This window comes from Triticum aestivum, chromosome 6A (genome assembly GCF_018294505.1).
Source record: "Triticum aestivum cultivar Chinese Spring chromosome 6A, IWGSC CS RefSeq v2.1, whole genome shotgun sequence".
In the NCBI taxonomy this organism is placed as follows: Eukaryota; Viridiplantae; Streptophyta; class Magnoliopsida; order Poales; family Poaceae; genus Triticum; species Triticum aestivum.
In genome coordinates, this window is record NC_057809.1 from 584,720,443 (window position 1) to 584,730,766 (window position 10,324).

The 10,324-nt window shown below is 44.7% G+C and overlaps 1 pseudogene; it reads right to left on the reverse strand.

Annotated features, from left to right (window-relative positions):
* Positions 1-4,319: 4,319 nt before the first annotated feature.
* LOC123128706 (cyclic nucleotide-gated ion channel 17-like) lies at positions 4,320-8,975 on the reverse strand (annotated as a pseudogene).
* Between the last annotated feature and the right edge of the window lie 1,349 nt (positions 8,976-10,324).

Below are 10,324 nucleotides of genomic sequence, written 5' to 3' on the forward strand. Positions count from 1 at the left end.
ATTGCTACTAATCACTTTCATATACTTCCAGATTTGGGCGCAACCATAATGTCCGGCGCAAACTCTGGCATCTGTGTTCCACCAACTAAGGTTTGTGGATCTAGTTAAACTTCCTGAAGGGTGTGATCTCACCTGGACAATGTTCATTCTTGAAGCCGTGCCCTTACTAAAGGAGCTATACATTACAGTATGTGCTTACCTAAAGATCTATTTTAGCCAGAACAAGGGTGCTCATTGACAGTTTATTTTTATATTTCTCCCATTGTTGACAGGCAGTTATGGGATGATTTGTGTTCAATGGAAATGGACGAGGAGAAGAGGAAAAATAATTCTATAGCAAGAACAAGGGTGTAGAGTGGGGCTCGGCGCAACTAATTTCCAGCACCACAATTTGGTCACACTCGTCATCTTTGGCTTTGAATTTGAAGATTACTTTGTTAGTTATGTCAAACGTGTTATGGCCGCGGCGGTTAGTAAAGAAAATATGCCCTAGAGGCAATAATAAAGTTATTACTTATTTCCTTATATCATTATAAATGTTTATTATTCATGCTAAAATTGTATTAACAGGAAACATAATACATGTGTGAATACATAGACAGACAGTATGTCACTAGTATGCCTCTACTTGACTAGCTCATTGATCAGAGATGGTTAAGTTTCCTAACCACAGACAAAGTGTTGTCATTTAATTAATGAGATCACATCATTAGGAGAATGATGTGATTGACTTGACCCATTCTGTTAGCTTAGCACCCGATTGTTTAGTATGTTGCTATTGCTTTCTTCATGACTTATACATGTTCCTATGACTATGAGATTATGCAACTCCCGTTTACCGGAGGAACACTTTGTGTGCTACCAAACGTCACAACGTAACTAGGTGATTATAAAAGGTGCTCTACAGGTGTCTCCGAAGGTACTTGTTGGGTTGGCGTATTTCGAGATTAGGATTTGTCACTCCGATTATCGGAGAGGTATCTCTGGGCCTTCTCGGTAATGCACATCACTTAAGCCTTGCAAGCATTGCAACTAATGAGTTAGTTGCGGGATGATGTATTACAGAACGAGTAAAGAGACTTGTAGGTAACGAGATTGAACTAGGTATTGAGATACCGACGATCGAATCTCGAGCAAGTAACATATCGATGACAAAGGGAACAACGTATGTTGTTATGCGGTTTGACCGATAAAGATCTTCGTAGAATATGTGGGAGCCAATATGAACATCTAGGTTCCGCTATTGGTTATTGACCGGAGACATGTCTCGGTCATGTCTACATAGTTCTCGAACCCGTAGGGTCCGCACGCTTAACGTTTCGATGACGGTTATATTATGAGTTTATATGTTTTGATGTACCGAAGGTTGTTCGGAGTCCCGGATGTAATTCCGGACATGACGAGGAGTCTTGAAATGGTTGAGACATGAAGATTGATATATTGAAAGCCTATGTTTGGATATCGGAAGTGTTCCGGGTGAAATCGGGATTTTACCGGAGTACCGGGAGGTTACCGGAACCCCCCGGGGGCTTAATGGGCCTACATGGGCCTTAGTGGAAATAGAGGGCAACACGGGGAGTGTGGGGCGCGCCCCCCAAGGCCCAAACCGATTTGGTTTAGGGCAGAGGGGGCCGACCCCCTCTTTCCTTCTCCCCCTCTCCTACTCCTACTAGGAATAGGAGGAGTCCTACTCCTAGTGGGAGTAGGACTCCCCCTTGGCGTGCCTTTCCCTGGCCGGCCGCCTCCTCCCCTTGCTCCTTTATATACGGAGGCAGGGGGGCACCCCATAAACACAACAATTGATCGTTTGATCTTTTAGCCGTGTGCGGTGCTCCCCTCCACCATAGTCCACCTCGATAATACTGTAGCGGTGCTTAGGCGAAGCCCTGCGTCGGTAGAACATCATCATCGTCACCACGCCGTCGTGCTGACGAAACTCTCTCTCAACACTCGGTTGGATCGGAATTCGAGGGACGTCATCGGGCTGAACGTGTGCTGAACTCGGAGGTGCCGTACGTTCGGTACTTGATCGGTCGGATCGTGAAGACGTACAACTACATCAACCACGTTGTGCTAACGTTTCCGCTTTCGATCTACGAGGGTACGTGGACAACACTCTCCCCTCTTGTTGCTATGCATCACCATGATCTTGCATGTGCGTAATTTTTTTTTGAAATTACTACGTTCCCCAACAGTTAGAGGACATGTTCTTGTATAGTAGGTCGGAATTGAAGTGCGGCGACTGTCAGGAAAGAAGCCGACCAGGTTCCCCTGAACTAAAAGGCAGAAGATTTTGTTGAAGAAGAGACTCACCGCACGGATCGGGTCGCTTGCCATAATACACTCCAACAAGACAATAAGGGTTGGTCGTAATGCAAAAAATGCTTTAGTGCTCACTGCATGACACAAAAAGTTGTTGATTTAACATTCAACCATTGGAAGTCTTTTGTTACTTTGGTTCTTAAGAGTTATTTCAATTTGGTCGGTACCCCACTCGTACGCACAAGGGCAGCCATCGCTAGGGGTTTATGTTGTCTCCCGCTGCGCAGCTGCCGGCCTGCCTCATCTTCTTTGACCTTAGGGTCATGAAGATGTGGTGGATCCCGGTCTTTGCCGGCGGAAGGGCTTCGTTTTTAAGTGTTTTTTGAGTTTTGTTAGTGTTTGTGTTCTGCTCAAGAATGCGAGACGACGACGGTTTCCTGAAGACGAATAAGGTTCTCCACGCCTAGTTCCTGTCCTGGTGGTGCTTCTAGCATCGTTCGTCTTTGGTGGATCCGATCTCCGTTCGTCTATATTCGTGTGTTTACAAGTTGGATGCTTCCGATCTATGCTTCTCTTCATCGGCGATGGTTGTTGTTCTGGTGCGCTGGTCCTCTGGGGTCTTAGCACGATGACTTCCTGACTGTCTTCTACAATAAGGTTTGCTCAGCTCCAATGTTGGAGGGGCGATGACGGCGGCACATCTTCCGCTCGCTCCAGTGCTTGTAGTCGTCGCTAGGTGATGTAAGAACATGCATGTAATTTTTTACTTTTGGTGTTCTTTGTACTACTTTAACAGTTGATGAATAGATTGAAAGTTTTCTCGCAAAAAAAGTTCATTCATGAAAGTACTCTTCTACTCCCGAGTTCAAATGAGCTCAGGTGAACAGTAAAAACAAATTGAAAACAAAATAAAAAGGATCTAAAAAGTTTTAGTGACAAACATTGATAAAAGTTTTCAATGCTTACAAAATTTCATGGTGAAATGACATCTGTATAAGCCGTGGCAAAAAAAAACATCACTCCAAAATGCTGTTGGAAATGGCATTTTTGGAGCATCATTTTTTTAGCCACAGCTTCTAAAAATATCATTTCACGATGAACTTTTGCAAGCGTTGAAAACTTTTGTCAGTGTTTGTTACTAGAAAAATTCAGAATTTTTTGAAAAGTTTTTCATTTTTTTTTATTTTACTGTTCACCCGAGCTCATATGAGCTCGGGCTAAGAAACTCCATGTCCATTTTTTCAATTTTGTTTTGACCACACTATGAACTTTATTATTATGTTATGACAAAAGGATGATGAATACTTAATGATCATTCGTATAAATTCAGAAGAAACGTTTCGGCCAAGATGTCATTAGTAGTTCCAAACCAAGGAACATGAACCAAACTGCAAACAATAGCATGACATATCTTGGATGAGGATTTGTGGCCAGATCTTTTTTCCGTGCTCTTATACAGATATAAAACATTAGGAATCATGGTAGAAAATAGTGGTAAAATTGCAAAAATAATTCTTGCTGCTGAAAAATTGCATGTACTTTTGCCGCTAAAAAATTGCGCCCATTTGCAGATAAACGACAACCTTCAATGATGCTTTGTTGGAGCTAATAGCCCGCTCCCTTCTTTTTCCTCTCAGCTATTTCACACACCTCGCACACAAGAACAGAAGAACACAGGAATTTTGGTGCCTGCTACCTCACGCAGCCTGTCTTTTTCCTCTCTATCTCTCTTGCAAATAAACATGCTTTATTACAACCTTAAGTAGATTCACGCATGCATAGCCCGGCCTCCGCACTCGGCCACTAAATATGATTGCCAGCACAGGTTTCAAATTTGTCGTCCAAATCCTCCATAGGTCACTGCTGCCACTGTAACAGCATATAGCGTTATTGAAAGCGTAATGGAAAGCATATCCAGAACCTAAATGATGCTGATATCAAAGTTTTTTTTAAATAAATAGAAAAGGAAGATTGTCCCCAGCCTCTGCATCAGAGCTGCTGATAACGAAGTGGAGTCGCTCATACCTTAAACAAGAATAGCAAGGTCAGACTATGGCTTCAACGTTAGAACTCTGGCAGTCAGCATAGCGGCGCGTGCCAATGATGTTACAAACACAGATACATCTGAATGTACAACGTAGAGTAATTAGCATCTCCTAGCATCCTCAGATCAACGGCCGGTTCTGTGAATCCTAATTCTAACCGGATTACGGTCCCCTCCATGCGGCAAAGACTGACTAACTGGCAGCAGAGCTAGCAGGATCAGTGTCCGTTATGGACAGGATATAAGTTACTACCTTATACATAAGGTTCAGCTGGGAAATCTGGCTCCTCCTCCGGCTTCTTTAGTGTAGACAGGTCTTTTATGGCCTGAAGCCCTTTAAAGTTCCCAGCCATTATTTTCACGGCCATCATTCTTAGAGATTATTCTTCCGTGGAGGCCCTTCTTCACCATTCGAGTCTTCTGATCTCAGGCCCTTCTCCATCTTTCTCCTCATGTACCGCCGCAAAGCAGCTTGGATGAAGCACGCACTCCATGTTCTCCAATGGGGTGAGTAGTAGCGGAAAGTGTGCTGCAGCTTCTTGCTATGCCACCGCCCGAATTGGCTGGCCACGAACCTGAGATCCTCAGCCTGAAGTGAAAAGGCCTCCACGTCTGTGAGCGCCTTCACTGTGCAGGTGGCTGTTGGCAAACTGGTAGGTTCCGGGATAAAAGTCCATCCAAGAAGTTCCTCGCCGCAGCAATCACCAGATTTCAGGAGAACTGAATTGAAGAAGCCTGTGCGACCACCATCTGTTGTGGCCCTTTCCAGTTTCCCACGGATGATGAAGAGCATCTCAGTCACCGGATCACCCTCACGGATAATGTATGTGCTCTTTGTGCACGGTGATGATACAAGACGCGCAAAGATGGCATCTAGAAGTTGGTCATCCATCTGGCAGAAAAACGGAACCTGAAACCTCATAATAGAAGAGAGATTAGCACATGACAAATGATAACAAGTCTAGTGCATTTGAAAATTCAAAATAAAAAGTCTAGTTCATTCGTTATGTATTTCCACATAATCGTGTACAAGTATTTACCCGGCGAACAAGATCCAAGCAAAGGTGGCGTCTTATTTCACGTCGCAGATACTCTGGTAGAACCTGAAATATATACTCTTCATCCACACCTCGAGTTAAAAGCCACTTGTACTGAATAAATTTTCTAACTCTTTCCCGCAGTTCACCAGGAAGTTGACGGTATGTCATCCACTCCTCCGTATCTCTTTGCTTTAATCTCCACTCATCCTCCCTCACAGTGATAGATTGGAGGGAGGTCTGCAGTAATAACAATGTAAGATAGTATGTTCTAAAAAAACAGTTTACATTTATACATTCTGATTAAAATGATAAGTTTCATGCACATGAATAATGAACTTCTACAATATAGAGCGTAAGTAAGTATGTAAAATGTACCTGCACATTTCCAATCAAATACACACACAAGACCAGGCCGGATGATTCCAAGGCAAGACTGAATACTGCCAAGAATATACCGAACAGTGTCTCACCAATGTAGGTGCTAACAGAAATAGTCTGGCCATAGCAACTGTCAAGAACATGGAAGGGAGATATACCATGTTAGAGAGCCACTTACGAATACCGACAAGGTTCAGCCGAAACTGAAAGAGTAAGATTCTATGGAAGCTTTCAACTTACATAATACACCCTCTGTTTCTAAATATAAGACGTTTTGGCAGCTTAATTTAAACGTCTTACATTTAGGAATGGGGAGAAATATAAAGAGCAACTGTTTGTAAATACGCCCTCTGTTTCTAATTATAACGGTATCAAAGAGCAACTGTTTGTAAAGGAAATTGCAATGTAAGTTCTCACTTAGTACTATAGTTTGATATGAAGATGTCCAGTGCAGAAATACCTTAGATTCTGTAAACCCCACCAAAGGGAATAGAAGAGCTTTATCAAGAAACCCTGAGCAGGCACTAGATTTGACAGTGCAGGCAGGAACATGCCATAGTCGAATGTGATGCTGGTATCACTAGCATTGCAGCTATGGAAGATATCAGTCGTACTAGCCCATTTCTGATTTGGTGCCATATCACAATCTAGGTACCTAATATCACACCCAGTTTCATTCCTGCAACTCATTTTCCAGCAGGCTGTTTGGCGATCAACGGATAGCAAGTACCATACTGCACCTAGTACCTAAATGAAAAGGAGCAGGGGATCCTAAGAAAATTGCAATACATAACAAATGATGAAAGGTTGCCTATAAAAGCATGTAGATACCGTACATGACTAGTTATCATGTAAAGCAACAGGCTGTATACAGCCCCTTGCCAGGCAGTCTTTGCAACAACTTCAGTAGCTTTGATAATTTCATAAGTTAAAGGGAATATGAGATATAGTCTTGGAAGATACTGAGCAAGAACTATAAGCACCAGAATGTTATCGCTGGGCTCAGCGTTGGAATATTTGATAGCTGGTATCAAATACCAGACTATGATCTGCACATTAAGTAAAGATACATAAGTAGAATAAATAAACGAGAAATTGAGATGCAGTGCTTCCAGGCTGCACAGAACAATACATTATTTGCCCTTGCAGAACATAGATAATTCACAATGATTGTACTCCCTCTGTCCATATTTACATGGCGCCCTCGTTTTCCATGATTAATCTTTAACCATCAATTTTGCCAACGTTATCTTAATTATTATGTCATAAAACTTATACTGTTGGAAGCTACATTTTAACATAAATTGAATGATATAATTTTTGTGACACCTAACTCACATTTTGTTGGTCAAACTGCTGGTTAAAGTCGAACCTAGAAATATGTGTGCGCCATGTAAATGGGGACAGAGGGAGTATGTGAATGAAAAAAAAAAGTTCAGTGGTTTGTCTCATAAGCTCCACGATTTCTGCATTAGATTCTTGAATTTTGTTCACACAAAAAAAGATTCTTGAATTTTGTTAGGGAGGAAATTCGCCCAGGTTGAACCACAGAGTCACATAAGTTGATACGAACATGGGTGCAGGATCTCACCATCAGGTTGAGGCCCCTTGAAGTTCTGAAATAATCCACTCTACTGAAAGTGCAAAATTTAATTTCAGGTAATCTTTTTCTAGAATGTCCTTTACAGACAATCCCAAGGGCTCATTTAGAGAGAGAATGGTTGAACCTATATAGTATTTCTTCATCGTGTCCAATGCAGTGCTGAACTCAAACAGAACTATATATACTTTTATTTTCACAAAAAATTAGGATTGCAACTGCGATGAAGAAAATTATTTGAGTTCATCCCTATCTTACAATTTCACACTTTGTATAGCATATCCATGTTAAATAAGATTTAAGATTTGCAAATACTTACATGACAAACATCCTAAAACCAGGCATCATTACTTCATTAGAACTACTTGCATTCCACTTGGAACAAAAAAGAGGACTAGCAAGTTACCTGTGGCAAAGGCAGTGCAGCCACCACATCAATTGCAAAGTCAGATCTCAAATATTTCCATGCAATCTCTCTAGGGTCTCTGACGAAATATCCTCCTTTAGAAATCCCCAAGGTTGAGCTCTTCTTAAAAATTGCAGTTCTGAACTTTAGTATGATGTGAATCGCATATAAAAGATCGGTAATTGATCGTAATAATGTAACGATGATGGTTAAATGCCTGTCTGTCCCGACACATGAATAGGGGGTGCCGTAGACGATTTTTGGCACGTAGAAGTACAGGGGGTCTACGAATAGAGCAAGCAAGCATGAAAAAAGGAAAATGCAGTTCCATGTCAAGATGAAGCCACTTGATGGATCAAAAATCTTGTTGTTCCCTGAGCTCGCGACACCAAGTTTAATAGCAGGGAATGCTGCCTGTTTCTGTTGAATTGGTATGTCCCCTGAGCTCGCGACAGCAATACTAGCAGGTAATGCTGCCTGTTCCTGTTGAATTGGTGGCGGCGGCATCCCCATCTCCTCATCAAACCTGTGAATGGCAGCAGCACAAAAAGAAAATTGGTTGGACCCTAGCACCAGATTTCCCCAACATCTGAACCGTGCACGACAAATTGGACTCTTGTTCCTTACTAACAACATGGACTATGATTATTTACAATTCAGAAGAAATATTCTTCTTTCTATGTCAAGTAAGCAGAGTACTTTAAATAAATTTTAGTTATCCATCAACAGTTTTAGTTTAGGTGGTGCTGCCTTTCACTTTACCCACATATGCTAATTTTAGTATAGCTTAACAAGTCAAAAAAATTAATAACACACATACGTGCATGATCTATATAATAGACTAATAATAATAATAGGAATCAGACTTTTTTTAAGGAAATAATAGGAATCAGACTGATCCTGCTGGGCACGGTCGTAAATGCTGGACCCCTGACCGAAAGAAAACAGACCCAAGAGCTAGCTGCCGCGGTTCACCTCAACGTCCGCTGCCTGCGGAGCGCCATCTCGTCCTCCACCTGCCTCGGCGCGGCGCCGGGCAGGAAGAGGCCGGTCGAAGCGAGTGCGCAAACTCGATCAGCGGCCTAATCCGGCGGCGAGACAGCGGGTGGCTGGTCTCCTCTGCGTCCGCGGTGGGAGGGGATAAGGCGGTGAGTGAAGGCGGGAATGGAGAGCCGTCGACGGCGAGGAGTTCGAGTGAGGTTGGCGACAAAGTCGACGACCCGGAGGAAGACTTCGGGTGTGTTTGGTTTATGCCCAAGGTTGCCCCACCAAAATATTGGCTAGCCAAAATATTGGTTGAGGTTTTGGTTGCCAATGATTTGGCCAACATTGGCAAGAAAAATGAACTAGAGTTGGCTAGAGTTCATTGGCATGCCAAATAATTGGCAACCATCCAAACAAATACCAATCATTTGGTCATGACCAAAATTTTGGTAGGGTACACTTTGACCACAATCCAAACATACCCTTCATGCGTTTCATTGCTTTGGTAGCCGACGGCAAGGGCGTGTACAGTGCGTTAAAGCATCTCCAACAGGCGCCGGGCGCCGCGCGCAAAAAACACATATGCCATGCGCGCATCGGCTGATTTGGCGCGACGCGTTAAGCCTGCTCCAGCAGCCGCGCTAAAATGCAGCGCGCGCGCCGCTCCAGTAGCGCGCAAAAAAGCAGCGCGCGTGCTCATTCTAGGCTATTGGAAAATAGATAGATTGCATAGATTAACGATATAAAGGTATTTTACATCGGAAACATAGATTGCATAATAATTAAAAATGACAAACGATAAAACACGAGATAGATTGTATTAAAAAAAACTAGTCTAAGTCGCTATCATCACTATCGTCATCCTTCTCGGCGGTGTCGTTCGAGGTATCCAGCCAGATGTCCAACCACCAATCATCATCCGGCGTGAAGAACGACTGCTCACCTGCTTCAACGAGATCGGACTGCGCGTTCGCCAACGCCTTGCGCCGACGCCTGTCTAATCGCGCCTCGCGGCGCCTTCGCGTGTCCTCCTCGCGACGCCTTGCCCAGTAGGACTGCTCGTAGGCAACGTCCTCCAGGTGGCGGCGCCGCCACTCCGCCATGACCCGCTCGTCCTCCTGGGCGACGAGGAGGCGGCGCTGCCGCTCGGCGTGCTCCGCACGGTCTTGTGCCGTGTTCAGACGTGGCGGCGGGGCACGGTCGAGCACTTGCTGGAGCGTGTAGACATCCTGGAAGTTCATCTGGCCGCGCGGCCGGCCTAGGCGCCACGCCGCCGCGTCGTACGCGCGGCCGGCCTCGCGCGTCGTCCCGTATGTGCCGAGGCCGAGCCGGAGATCGCCGGAGCGTATCTCCGCGTAGTAGCCGCTGTTGGGGCGCAGGCGGACGCCGCGGTAGCCGAACGCTCCTCGGCGGCGCGGCGGCATGGCGGCGCGTCGGTGGCGGGACGCCGGGGCAACGGAGGCGCGTCGGTGGCGGGGCGCTGGAGCGGCGCGTGGCAGAAAGAGAGGAAGAGGAGAAGAGGAGACGTGGAGAGGCGCGTGGCGCGCGCCGCACTTTATAGGCGCGCCGGAAGCGGCGCGCAAAAGATGACGCGCGAGCTAGCGCCTTTT